The sequence below is a fragment of the Phalacrocorax aristotelis genome, unplaced genomic scaffold (genome assembly GCF_949628215.1).
Source record: "Phalacrocorax aristotelis unplaced genomic scaffold, bGulAri2.1 scaffold_62, whole genome shotgun sequence".
NCBI lineage: Eukaryota > Metazoa > Chordata > Aves > Suliformes > Phalacrocoracidae > Phalacrocorax > Phalacrocorax aristotelis.
Window position 1 is genome coordinate 159,604 of NW_027441245.1, and position 14,008 is coordinate 173,611.

A 14,008-nucleotide genomic window follows, 5' to 3' on the forward strand; every position below is an offset into this window, starting at 1 on the left:
GTACATCCCAGTTCCCTCCCAGTACTGGGAGGGACCTGGGATGTACTGGGAGGGAACTGGGATGTACTGGGAGGGAACTGGGACGGAACTGGGATGTATTGGGAGGCACTGGGAAAGAAGTGGTAGTGAACCGGGAGGGAATTGGGATGTAAGGGGATGAACTGGTAGGAAACTGGGATGTACTGCAATGTACGGCGATGTATTGGCATGTACTGGGAGCGAGCTGGGATTTACTGGGATGTACTGGGAGGAAACTGGGATATACTGGGAGGAAACGGGGATATACTGGGAGGAAACGGGGATATACTGGGAGGAAACTGGGAGGAAAGTGGGTGTCAACTGGGACATTCCAGTTTCCTCCCAGTACATCCCAGTTCCCTACCAGTGCAGCCCAGTACATCCCAGATCCCTCACAGTCCCTCCCAGTACATCCCAGTTCCCTCACAGTACATCCCAGTTCCCTCCCAGTTCACACACAGTTCACTCCCAGTTCCATTCCAGTACATCCCAGTACATGCCAGTTGCCTCCCATTTTCCTCTAAGTACATCCCAGTACTTTAAAGTTCCCTCCCAGTACATCCCAGTTCCCTCACAGTACATCCCAGTACTTCACAGTTCACTCCCACTACATCCCAGTACGTCCCAGTTCCCCCTTGGTACATAACACTTCCCTCCCAATACATCCAAGTTCCCTCCCAGTACATCCCAATCCCCTCCCAGTACATCCCAGTTCCCTGCCAGTATGTCCCAGTACATCCCAGTTCCCTCCCAGTTCACTCCCACTACATCCCAGTTCCCTCCCAGTACATACCAGTTCCCTCCCAGTACATCCCAGTTCCCTCCCAGTTCCCTCCCACTACATCCCAGTTCCCTCCCACTACATCCTGGTACATCCCAGTTCCCACCCAGTACATCCTACTACATACCAGTTCCCTCCCAGTTCACTCCCAGTACATCCCAGTACGCACCAGTTCCCCTCTGTACATAACACTTCCCTCCCAGTACATAACAGTACATCCCAGTTCCCCACCAGTACGTCCCAGTTCCCTCCCAGTTCACTCCCAGTACATAACAGTTACCTCCCAGTACATCCCAGTACATCCCAGTAGATCCTGGTACATCCCAAATCCCTGCTAGTTCCACCCGGTACAACCCAGTACAAGCCTGTACATCCTAGTTCCTCCACAGTACATCCCAGGGCATCCCCGCACACTGTAGTGCCTCCCAGTACATCCCAGGTCCCTCCCAGTACTGGGAGGGAACTGGGATGTACTGGGAGGGAACTGGGACGTACTGGGATGTAATGGGACGGAACTGGGATGTATTTGGAGGCAATGGGAAAGAAGTGGTAGCGAACCGGGAGGGAATTGGGATGTACGGGGATGAACTGGTAGGAAACTGGGATGTACTGGCATGGAACGGGGATGTATTGGGATGTACAGGAACGGAACTGGAATGTACTGCGATGTACTGGGAGCAAACTGGGATTTACTGGGATGTATTGGGAGGAAACTGGGAGGAAAGTGGGTGTCAACTGGGACATTCCAGTTTCCTCCCAGTACATCCCAGTTCCCTACCAGTGCATCCCAGTCCGTCCCAGTTCCCTCCCAGTCCGTCCCAGTACATCCCAGTTCCCTCCCAGTACATCCTACTACATACCAGTTCCCTCCCAGTTCACTCCCAGTACACAACAGTTCCCTCCCAGTACGTCCCAGTTCCCTCCCAGTACGTCCCAGTACATCCCAGTTCCGTCCCTGTTTCCGACCAGTGCGTCCTAGTTCCCTCTTATTCCATTCCAGTTCCCTCCAGTACATCTCAGTTCTCTCCCATTTCCCTCCAAGTACATCCCAGTTCCCTCCCAGTTCACTCCCAGTACATAACAGTTACCTCCCAGTACATCCCAGTACATCCCAGTAGATCCTGGTACATCCCAAATCCCTGCCAGTTCCACCCGGTACAACCCAGTACAAGCCTGTACATCCTAGTTCCTCCACAGTACATCCCAGGGCATCCCCGCACATTGTAGTGCCTCCCAGTACATCCCAGGTCCCTCCCAGTACTGGGAGGGACCTAGGATTAACGGGGAGGGACCTGGGACGTACTGGGAGGGACCTGGGATGTACTGGGATGTAATGGGACGGAACTGGGATGTATTGGGAGGCACTGGGAAAGAAGTGGTAGCGAACCGGGAGGGAATTGGGATGTACGGGGATGAACTGGTAGGGAACTGGGATGTACTGGCATGGAACGGGGATGTATTGGGATGTACAGGAACGGAACTGGAATGTACGGCGATGTATTGGGATGTACTGGGAGGAAACTGGGATTTACTGGGAGGAAACTGGGATATACTGGGAGGAAACTGGGATATACTGGGAGGAAACTGGGAGGGAAGTGGGTGTCAACTGGGACATTCCAGTTTCCTCCCAGTACATCCCAGTTCCCTACCAGTGCAGCCCAGTACATCCCAGATCCCTCCCAGTCCCTCCCAGTACATTCCTGTACCCTCACAGTACATCCCAGTTCCCTCCCAGTTCACACACAGTTCACTCCCAGTTCCATTCCAGTACGTCCCACTACATCCCAGTTGCCTCCCAGTTTCCTCTAAGTACATCCCAGTACTTCAAAGTTCCCTCCCAGTACATCCCAGTTCCCTCTAAGTACATCCCAGTACTTCACAGTTCACTCCCACTACATCCCAGTACGTCCCAGTTCCCCCTTGGTACATAACACTTCCCTCCCAATACATCCAAGTTCCCTCCCAGTACATCCCAATCCCCTCCCAGTACATCCCAGTTCCCTGCCAGTATGTCCCAGTACATCCCAGTTCCCTCCCAGTACATACCAGTTCCCTCCCAGTACATCCCAGTACATCCCAGTTCCCTCCCAGTACATCCCAGTTCCCTCCCAGTACATACCAGTACATCCTGGTACATCCCAGTTCCCACCCAGTATATCCTACTGCATACCAGTTCCCTCCCAGTTCACTCCCAGTACATCCCAGTACTTCACAGTTCCCTCCCAGTACATCCCAGTACGTCCCAGTTCCCCTCAGTACATAACACTTCCCTCCCAGCACATAACAGTACGTCCCAGTTCCCTCACAGTACATCCCAGTTCCTTACCAGTACATCCCAGTTCCCTCCCTGTTCCTTCCCAGTACATAACAGTTACCTCCCAGTACATCCCAGTAGATCCTGGTACATCCTGGTACATCCAAAATCCCTGCCAGTTCCACCCGGTACAACCCAGTACAAGCCTGTACATCCTAGTTCCTCCACAGTACATCCCAGGGCATCCCCGCACATTGTAGTGCCTCCCAGTACATCCCAGTTCCCTCCCAGTACTGGGAGGGAACTGGGATGTACTGGGAGGGAACTGGGATGTACTGGGAGGGACCTGGGATGTACTGGGACGGAACTGGGATGTAATGGGACGGAACTGGGAAAGAAGTGGTAGTGAACCGGGAGGGAATTGGGATGTACGGGGATGAACTGGTAGGGAACTGGGATGTACTGGCATGGAACGGGGATGTATTGGGATGGACAGGAACAGAACTGGAATGTACAGCGATGTATTGGCATGTACTGGCAGCGAGCTGGGATTTACTGGGATGTACTGGGAGGAAACTGGGATATACTGGGAGGAAACTGGGATATACTGGGAGGCATTGGGAGGGAAGTGGGTGTCAACTGGGACATTCCAGTTTCCTCCCAGTACATCCCAGTTCCCTACCAGTGTAGCCCAGTACATCCCAGTTCCCTCCCAGTCCGTCCCAATCCCCTCCCAGTACATCCCAGTTCCCTGCCAGTATGTCCCAGTACATCCCAGTTCCCTCCCAGTACATCCCAGTTCCCTCTAAGTACATCCCAGTACTTCACAGTTCCCTCCCAGTTCACTCCCAGTACACAACAGTTACCTCCTAGTACATCCCAGTACATCCCAGTTCCCTCCCAGTACATCCCAGTTCCCTCCCTGTTCCTTCCCAGTACACAAGAGTTACCTCCCAGTACATCCCAGTACATCCCAGTAGATCCTGGTACATCCCAAATCCCTGCCAGTTCCACCCGGTACAACCCAGTACAAGCCTGTACACCCTACTTCCTCCACGGTACATCCCAGGACATCCCAGCACATTGTAGTGCCTCCCAGTATACCCCAGTTCCCTCCCAGTACATCCCATTACATTCCAGTGCCCTCCCAGTACATCCCAGTACATCCCAGTACTTCACCGTTCCCTCCCAGTACATCCCAGTTCCCTCCCAGTACATCCCAGTTCCCTCCCAGTACATCCCAGTTCCCTCCCAGTACATCCCAGTACTTCACAGTTCCCTCCCAGCACATCCCAGTACGTCCCAGTTACCCTCAGTACATAACACTTCCCTCCCAGTACATACCAGTACATCCCAGTTCCCTACCAGTTCCTTCCCAGTACATAACAGTTACCTCCCAGTACATCCCAGTACATCCTGGTACATCCCAAATTCCTGCCAGTTCCACCCGGTACAACCCAGTACAAGCCTGTACATCCTAGTTCCTCCACACTACATCCCAGGACATCCCAGGACATTGTAGAGACTCCCAGTACGTCCCAGTTCCCTCCCAGTACAACCCAGTAGATCCTGGTACGTGCCCGTTCCCCGCACTGTACGTCCCCGTTCCCCGCACTGTACTGGGAGGACAACCGAGCCTGCGCAGTGACTGACATAGGGAACGAGCAAGTTTGTACCCATCGCTAGACAAGACAATAACGACTATGTATGAGTATGTAAAATTTTCATCTACAAATTGTACAGGAAAGGTGCGTGAGGTACGCACGCCAGGAGGAGCGATCCCCCGTGCATCCGGCGCCGTGAATATAGAATGCCTGCTCTTTAATACTAAATTGGTGTTGAGGAGTCGTTTCCGATTTTAACGCGTTTTTCGGTAACAGTTTTGGCACCCCAGGTGGGAACCTGCTTTTGAATCTCGACGGATCCGTGGGATCGTGGGACCTGCAGCCGGCCCCGAGGAATTCTCCGGGAGAGCTTCCGATCCCCGGGCCAGAGAATTCTGAGCAAGATCCCCTGGATTGAGGTAAACAAGGCATTCTTTGAAGAAGAAACTTAGGTAGAATAATACGTGGGGTTAGTTTCCCACATAGGATAGGATAGCGGGTTTGAGTCCCACAGGCCTGCCCGTAAGGCGCGGCGAAAGCCACGCAGGGTCGGGGCCAAGAGGTGCCTCGGTTGGTAAGTCTCTGCTAGGCGAAAGCCTGTGGAGCGGGACCCGAGGGTAGGGGAGTCTTCAACAGGGGGTTGAAGTCTCCAGGGATATCTAGCAGGGGGCTACAGATCCCAGTGGCAGATTTCCAGTGAGACCTCTAACGGGGGTTGGAGTCCCTCTGACTAGTATTTGTGATAGTGCACTATCTCAACTACTAGTCGACTGGGAGACGGGAGCATTACTGAGTAGGAAACCTATCCCACAGAGAACACCTTTGCGATGTATTTTGAAGCACTGGAAAGACGTCGGGGGCGGTGACCCACTAACTCGGAAACCATTAATTGAATATTGCAATCATTGGTGGCCAACGTATCAATTGGAAGGTGGGCACAAATGGCCAGAACATGAGACATTGCAATATCGTACCATCTTGCAATTAATGTTGTTTTGTAAAAAGGGAAGGCAAACGGGAAGAAGTGGCATATGTTGATTTGTTCTTTACACCGTGGAATCATCCCGAGCAGCAGAAACAGCGTGAGGTATGTCCACAAGATTCTACGGCAATGTTTCTGAAAAGAGGAAAACGTGGTGAGAACTTGAAAGAGTGTTGCTCTACTTGTGATACTGGATACTTCGCTTGATGAAACTGACAAGAAAATAGTATGGAATACAGCCAGAAGGCAGGTGCAGGGAGCACATGCTAACGGGAATTTACAGAGAACAATGAATAAGAATTTTCCATCTACAAATCCCGAGTGGGACCCTAATCAGCCAGGACCCAGGGGAATGTTGACTAGATGTCAGAGAGAGATTTTATTTGGAGTAAGACAAGCAATGCCAAAAGCAATAAATTGGTCAAAATTTATGAAGTGAGACAAGAATTAAGTGAGTCCCCTTCAGCCTTTATGGAAAGACTGAAGGTGACCACCAGAAAATATACTCATTTGAACCCAGAAAAACCAGAAAAAGCAATTCAGCTGGTCTCTATATTCATAAGACAATCAGCCCCAGATGGGGGCGGGGGGAGAGAAAACAACCTTCAGAAACTAGAACAACCTGAATCCAGAGATCTGGGTTAAATGCTTGAAGTAGCTTGGCATGAAGGAGACCAGGGGAATCAACCCTAGCTGAACACCTGGTTACACTGAAGCTACGGAATGAAGAAATAGAATTTTTGGTAGATACGGGAGCCACTTATTTGGTATTGAATACACGTGAAGAGAAATTTGATCATAAATCAGTAGATGTTGCTAGCGCAACAGGGCAAAGAAAAATTAGCCCCTCTCAGAGCCATTAAAGTTTAAATTGGAGAAGCAATGGGCAACTCACCAGTTTCTGCATATGCCTGAATGTCCACTGCCTCTGTTATGACGAGATCTATTAGGTCAATTAGATGCTCAAGTAACTTTTAAAGATGGAGAGATTAAATCACTAATACCAGAATCAAAAGCCACAGAGGCGAGAGCGTTTATGTTACAGGATTCCTCCAGGGAGGAACGGGTTCCCGAGGAAGTGGAAAACGTAGTAATTCCTTTGGTTTGAGCGAGCGGAGCTCCGGAGCGATCTAAGTGGGCAGAGCCGGTAAAAGTAACCTTAAAGCTTGGAGCCAAGCCCGTAAGACAAAAACAATACCCTATTAAGCGAGAGGCTCGAAAAGGATTACAGAAGTTAATTATAAAATTTTTCAGAATATGAGCTTTTAGTGGAATGTGAATCAGAATATAGTACTCCTGTGTCGCCAGTAAAGAAATCTAGAGGCAAGGAGTATTAGCTAGTTCACGATTTAAGGGCTATAAATCAGGTGGTCCAAGATATACATCCGGTAGTAGCTAATCCATACACTTTACTGACCTCTTTTAAAGGAGGAGCATAAATGGTTTACTGTACTAGATTTGAAGGACGCCTTCTTTTGCATACCTCCAGGCATAAAAAGTCAAAGCCTATTTGCTTTGCAATGGGAAAGCCCCACCACAGAATGAAAGACACAGCTACCATGGACCGTACTTCCACAAGGATTTAAAAATAGTCCTACGATACTTGAGACTCAGCTGGCAAAAAAAAATTAGAGATATAGAAAAAACAGAACCCAGGGAGAGGCATCTTGTTACAGAACGCGGATGACATTCTGATAGCGGCACAAAGTAAAGAAAAATGTTTTGAAATTTTTAAATTTTCTGGGCCAAGGAAGATGCGGAGTTTCCAGAAACAAAACCCAAATAGGAAAAGAAGCAGCCATTTATTTAGGATTTGAAATATCTCAAAGACAAAGACAATTAGAAAGTGAAAAGAAAGAAACTATTTGTCAAATTCCCGAACCTAGCAGCCCGAAGGAACTGAGAGCTTTTCTGAAAACAATGAAATAGCATCAGCTCTGGATTCTGAACTATAGACTGTATGTAAAACCATTATTTGAGGCATTGAAAGACTCAAAAGGATAAATATTTAACCTGGACGCCCGGATGCCAAACGGCATTCAAAGAACTGAAAAGAGCCTCGATGATGGCCCCTGCATTAGGCCTACCTGATTTCGCTAAACCTTTTCAGTTGTTTGTCCACGAAAGACAACATTTAGCCCTTGGAGTGCTGACACAGCGACTGGGAACCTGGAAGAGACCTGTGGGCTACTTCTCCAAACAACCTGACCACGCGAGTAAAAGATGGCCTAGGTGTTTACGGGCAGTAGCAACGACAGCGCTGCCGATCCGGGAAGCCCCAAAGTTAACAATGGGACAGAACATGACAGTATATGTCCCGCACATAGCGGTGACTGTTTTAGAACAAAAGGGGGGTCGTTGGCTATCCCTTAGCAGAATGTTGAAATATCAAGTTGTTCTGTTAGAACAAGACGATGTGGAATCGAAGACTACTGCTATACTGAATCCTGCTATGTTTTTAACAACAGAAAACCTTACGGACAATTTAGAACACGATCGCTTGCTAACTATTGAACAAGTCTATTCCAGCAGACCAGACCTGAGACACAAACCTCTGGGAAAATCCTGATCTGGAGTTGTTTACAGATGGAAGAAGCTCTGGGCGAGAAGAGAAGCGAATGGCCGGATATGCTGTCGTTATCGCCGCCGAGGGAATGGAGTCAGGGGTGCTGCCTGCAAACACCTCAGCACAGAAAGCAGTATTGGTAGCATTGAAGCGAGCTCTGCGAATGGCAGAAGGACAAAGGATAAATATCTAGACTGATTCCAAACGTGCATTTGGTGTGATCCACGATCATGGAGCTATTGGGAAGGAGAAAGGACTGCCATCAGCCCAAGAATCATCAATACAGCATAAAGAAGAAATTCTCCAACTTCCGGAAGACGTGCAGAAACCAAAAGAAGTGGCGGTAAAGCGTTGCAAAGCTCATCAATTTGGCCAGACGGCTGTAAACATAAGCAAACGACTGACCGATAAAGCTGCAAAGAGGACTGCAGAGCAAGGTATCCTTGCACTAGTACCAGTAAAACAGATCAGAATTCCAAAGTTGAAACCGAGATATAATAAATTGGATGAGCAATTAGCAGAACAATTGGAAGCATCACAAAACACAGAGAGATGGTAGGTAACACCAGAAAAACAAGTAATAACAACAACAACCCCACAAGTTATGACAGAACTTGCAAAAGAAAACCATGAGCAAACACATTAGGGTGTAGGCGCTACGGTTTTGAGTTTAAAAACATCTGTAGCGTGTGTAGGCATGACAAGAATAGTTAAACCCATAGTAGCTAAGTGTCCAGTCTGTCCTAGAAATAATCCCCTGAACCAAAGGAAACAACCTTTAGGAGTAACAAAACAAAAAATTCTCCCGGAAATTATTAGCAAATTAAGTTCTCTGAGTTACCCAGACAAAATAGATAGAGCAGTATTTGTCAGTGCTGATTGACAAATTTTCTAGATGGCCAGAAGCTTTCTCGTGCTGCACTGACAAAGCTAGAGTAGTAGTTAAAACGTTGCTGAAAGAAATAATACCAAGATTTAGAGTGCCAACGGGAATGTCCTCTGATAGAGCACCACATTTTTTTGCAGAGGTACTTCAACAAATTAATAAAATTTTGGGTAGAAAATGGGACCTGCATACACCCTGGAGACCACAATCAAGTGAAAAATTTCAGAACATGAAGCAAACACTAAACTGACATAGTGGAATGTTATTGATCTAGGATGGAAGTATTGAGAAAATTATTATTTCAGAACTTCCAAACAGGGGAAATGTAACCAAAGTGATGAAATCAACCAGAGACGGTGTTCCATTACGGGAACATGGAGCGTACCAATCAGCGCACCTGTCGATCTGCATTTTAGTCCCTAGGCGATCGTTAATGTCAGCAGAACAACAGACAACGTGCTTCTGTCAGAAAAGGATGACAAAACGCGGTTTCGCTTAGCGGACTGAGAAAACTAGCCAAGACTGCCAAGATTAAGAGCCAAGAAGGTAAAAGGTAATTCCGGCAGGGGGAGATCGCGACCACCGACTCACAGACCACCACCGACCCAAGTAACAGAAGAGAACAACGGAAGAGGACAACCGAGCCTGCGCAGCGATTTACATACGGAACGAGCAAGTTTGTACCAATCAGCAGACAGGACAATAATGAATATGTATGAATACGTAAAACATTGATCTACAAATTGTACGGGAAAGGTGCGTGAGGTACGCACGCCAGGAGGAGCGATCCCCCGTGCATCCGGCGCCGCGAATAAAGAATGCCTGCTCTTTAATACTAAATTGGTGTTGAGGAGTCGTTTCCGATTTTAACGCGTTTTTCGGTAACACAGGGAGTCAGATCAAGAGAGCCAGAGAACAACAAAACACCGACAGGCTACAGGACAGAGCAGGAGGAAAAAAAAAAAAAACGGAGCCAGAGCCAGGCAGAGAGAGGCGGAGAAAGAAAAAGGAGCCACAGGCTACAGGACAGAGAGAGGGAGGACTGAAAAGACGGGGAGGCAGGGAGACACTCAGAGCGAGACGGAGAAAGAAGGTGCGGGGGGGGGGGCGCAAAAAAAAAAAGTAAATTTTGCAGCAGGTAAGGAAAGAGAGGGGGCCGGGGGAGAGACAGGGAGGGCCCAGGACGCACAAGAGAGGCAACGGGGCCCCAGTGGCCCAGGACTCACCGCGACTCTCGCTCTCAGCGCTGCTGGCACAATTTAGCCGTTCAGATGCTTCTTTCCCCTCCTCTCCTCCCTGCCTCTTCTGCAGCTCCAGACTCTAGGCCGTCCTCCACCTGAAGAGAATATGTGGGTGTCTTACAGCTCTTACCAGATGAGGCTTCCTAGGCACGTAGCCTAGCTCGCCCGTGCTGGAGCTGGGGGCAGGCGCACGGGGCAAGGGGGGCCAGGGGAGGCTGAGGGGGAGCTCTGGTGAGCTGGGGAGTCGGCCATCTTCTGCACCCAGAAGCTGCAGGGGGAAAAGGTCATCATCCTCCTCCTCCTTTCCCTCTTCCCTTCTATCAGCTCCCGGGTAACTCCTAGGGCTGCCCTCACCCGCTCGCCTTTAGCATACCAGAAGCCTGCCTCGGCGGGTCATTTGAAGCTTCCCATCCCACCAGCCCCAGTAGTACAGGCACACAAGGAGATACCCCTGCACCCACCAAAGGGGCTCGCTCACCTCGCCGGCAGCCCTAGGCCTCACCCGACACAGGGAATCGTGTCCGACACACCACCACGCTGCAGCAAGAGCAGAGGAGGCCTTTCCTTACCAGGAAGCAGCAACGAGCACGGCGGCATCACCTCGCAGGCACTGCAGCATCGCAGGGCTGTTACCTGCGGAGAGAGCAATGGGGATCACAGGGACGCCACCGCGCGTGCACGGCTCCCGGGCTCAGTACCCAATTCTGGTCGCTGGGCAGCAGCATTATCTGAATTACTCTTCTCGATTAATACCATCCAGAAACCGTAACTTGGCTGCATCCACAGAGCTTCTATTCCTCTGCACCTTTCCCCCTCGCAGCCCCAGCAGCGCCATTCATTGCCTCTGCACCAAACAGCAAAGTGTCTCGAGGGAGGAGAAGCAGCACAGCAAACCTGGGGAACAAGGTTGGGTTCCCACCCCCGCAGAATAAGCCCCAGGAACTGCTTGTAGGCATGTGGCATCAGGGTTGTGATCGGGTTTTGGTTTGGTTTTCTTTTTTTTTCCCCCGCCTTCTTTACATAATGTAATAATTGGGGTTGCTTTTCCAAACTACTGAGTTCTGTGGGGATTTTTTGTGCTTTTGCCCTACAAAAAATGGTCATTTTCACTTTCGGTTTTGTGCATGAGAATGGTTGGTGGGTGCTTTTAGGTTGTTGTTCCTTCCCCCCACCCCCTTTTTTTTTTCCTTTCCAGCCGCACAAATCCAGCTGGAGTTGGCTTTCCCAGAAGCCCCAAGTTGTTTTCTTTCCACCAGAATTCTTCCTGTATTTTCACCCCTCATTGCAGGCCCAGAGTCAAGGGGTTTGAGGTATTTTTGTGCCCAGGCAGCAGCTCCCAGGCTGCATAAGCAGCCCCACAGGGGGAAGTCCCCGTTTGAGGGAATCGGCCCCAAATTGGGATGGGAAAGTGAAGAGAAGGAGAAAAAACCCTGAATAACCTGAAAAAGAACACCTACTCCAGCCCACCAAGCACCGGTCACCTTGCCTGACTCACCTCCAGGGCCCACATCACGCTCGGCTCATCGCTTAGCACCCTCAGATCACCAAAAAAAAAAAAAAAAGAGTAAAACCCATAATGGAGCCCTATAGCCATCAGTCACATCTTCCCTCCAGTACTACACACAGACTCACCTTCTTACAGCGCTCCCCTGGGCCCTCCTCCGTTGCCCTGCACGACTCATCCATCTGCACCTGGAAAAACAGTGTTACTGAACAAGTCACCTGGAGGCACAGCAACAGCTTAACCATTCCACAGCTCCTGCGCCCACGTAGGAATACCATCTAGAGCCCAACTACAGCCTGCCGTTAAAGGAAATGCATTAAATCAAACGTTAAGCCCTCGCACATACAAGCCGGAACAGCAAAAACACGGCACGCTCGCGCACCCAGGGCGCAGCCCGACGGAGGTCCACGCGCACCTCGCCCGTTTGATGCGGAGCCACCCAGCATCCCTGCGAGCACAGCTGCAGGCGCAACAGCAGTTTCACCTACACCCATCTCGGCACGCAGCGCTTCTGAAGCTTTAAGCTGAAAGCCCTACCTTGACGCTTGGCCACACTAGAAGCGAGCCGTAGCTAGGACTCCACAGAAACACAGCAACACAAATTGCACACCCACAGCGGCGACAGCCTTGCAACTACTTAGACCAGGAACAACAGAGGAAAGTAAAACGGCTTCATCACCCGCACAGGAAAAGCGGCAGACGGAGGCAAAGGGTCAGCATTCATAGCCCTTACAGAACACAGGCGTTCTCTCTCCTTCCATTCCTAAACCCATCCCTTAGGTCTAAATATCGCAGCCCTGCTGTGGCAATAGCGAGAGCGGTGAACGAGAGCCCTGCCGCCGGCCATTTGTGCGGCAGGACACAAAAACAGAGGGACATGTTTTGCCACACACAACCCTGAATCTCCTGAAAAGTTATGTTTACCAAAAATAGGCATTTGGAACATATTGCCAAAAACAAAACATTCGGCAATAAAACTTTTATGTGTTTGACACCCGCACATTTTTTGGGAACTTGCTATTTGCTTCCTGGTTTTGCTGGTCTTCCCTCAGAAGTTCTACCTGCAGCCAAGTTATTCCCACCCGCCCGACCGGTTCAAGCATTCACCTTCCTGGTATTACCAGCACATTGAGACACAGGCGAGGAACTTAACTGCTCTTCTAAAACTATCCAAATGACAATTACAGCCCTGAAAGAGGAGTGGAAGAGAAGAACAGGAGAGATCAGGCAGCAAAAATGCTCTGCAGGCTGCTGCCAGCCAACACTGCACTCTTTTGTTAAAGCCACCCCGCCCCCCCAAATGCAAACAAAAAAACCCCCCATGACTTCATGAAGTGCGTGGGTTTTTTTTCTTTTCAGTAGTCCTTTTGGAGCTCATCCCTGTCTCAGCATCTTGTCTTGTCAGAGCATGAAGTGCAGATGATCTGTATCCCGATGACATTTGCATGGGATGAATACATTTTCAGAAATAGACCCGATCCGTGAGACTCCTGTCACCTTTGTGGTTTTAATAATCGTAACTCAATTTTATCGACTGACACACTTGTGAGAAAACTAATTAACTTGAAACGTAGCCTCTCCTCGGGGAAAAAATGTGTTAGACACCAAATGAAACCGATTCAGAGCTCCAAACCACGATGGAGCCGATAGAGCTGTTGTGACTTAGTTTGTATGTTTAATTAATTGGTTAATAACTCTTCTAAGCAGCGCAGAATGAAGAGCTGGACCCAAAGAGGGTGCGCTGCGCTGGATCCAAAAAGCACCCTTCCTCCAGAGACCCGCCTCAGGTGGCGAGTTCGCTCTGGTGCATGCCGGCCTCCCGAACTTCGGGGTCCGATGTGACCGGACCCCCACCTCCGGGGAGGGTCCTCGTACCCTGCCCAACCCTTGCTTTCCCCTGCAGCACCCGATGCCCCCACGCCACCCCCACAAGCAGCCAAACCGGCTTCTGCTTTTGGCCCCCAAACCAGCTCACTTTGGGACCGGTTCTGAGCCAAAAAGCCCAGCTGCTGAGCCTGTTCTCAAGTCCCAAAAGCGCAGCACTTGACCTCTGCTCCTCAGCCCAAAACCACACCACTTAGTCCCCTCGCTCAGGCCCTCAAAACGCACGACTCGATCTGTTTCAGGGCCCCGGCGTCAGCCACAGGAGCCTGCTCTCAAGGCCCAGGAACA

General features: G+C 50.0%; 1 long non-coding RNA gene across 8 annotated transcripts in view; it reads right to left on the minus strand.

Moving 5' to 3' along the window:
- Nucleotides 1-14,008, minus strand: part of LOC142051170 (uncharacterized) — a 391,438-nt gene that overhangs the window by 159,603 nt on the left and 217,827 nt on the right. For 7 of the 8 annotated variants that reach the window (XR_012658334.1, XR_012658331.1, XR_012658338.1 and 4 more), the window contains one exon: nucleotides 10,318-10,427. This is a non-coding gene — a long non-coding RNA (uncharacterized LOC142051170). Of the gene's footprint in view, nucleotides 1-10,317; nucleotides 10,428-10,901; nucleotides 10,966-11,964; nucleotides 12,025-14,008 lie in introns of all 8 variants that reach the window. The other variant, XR_012658333.1, reaches the window with a different exon arrangement.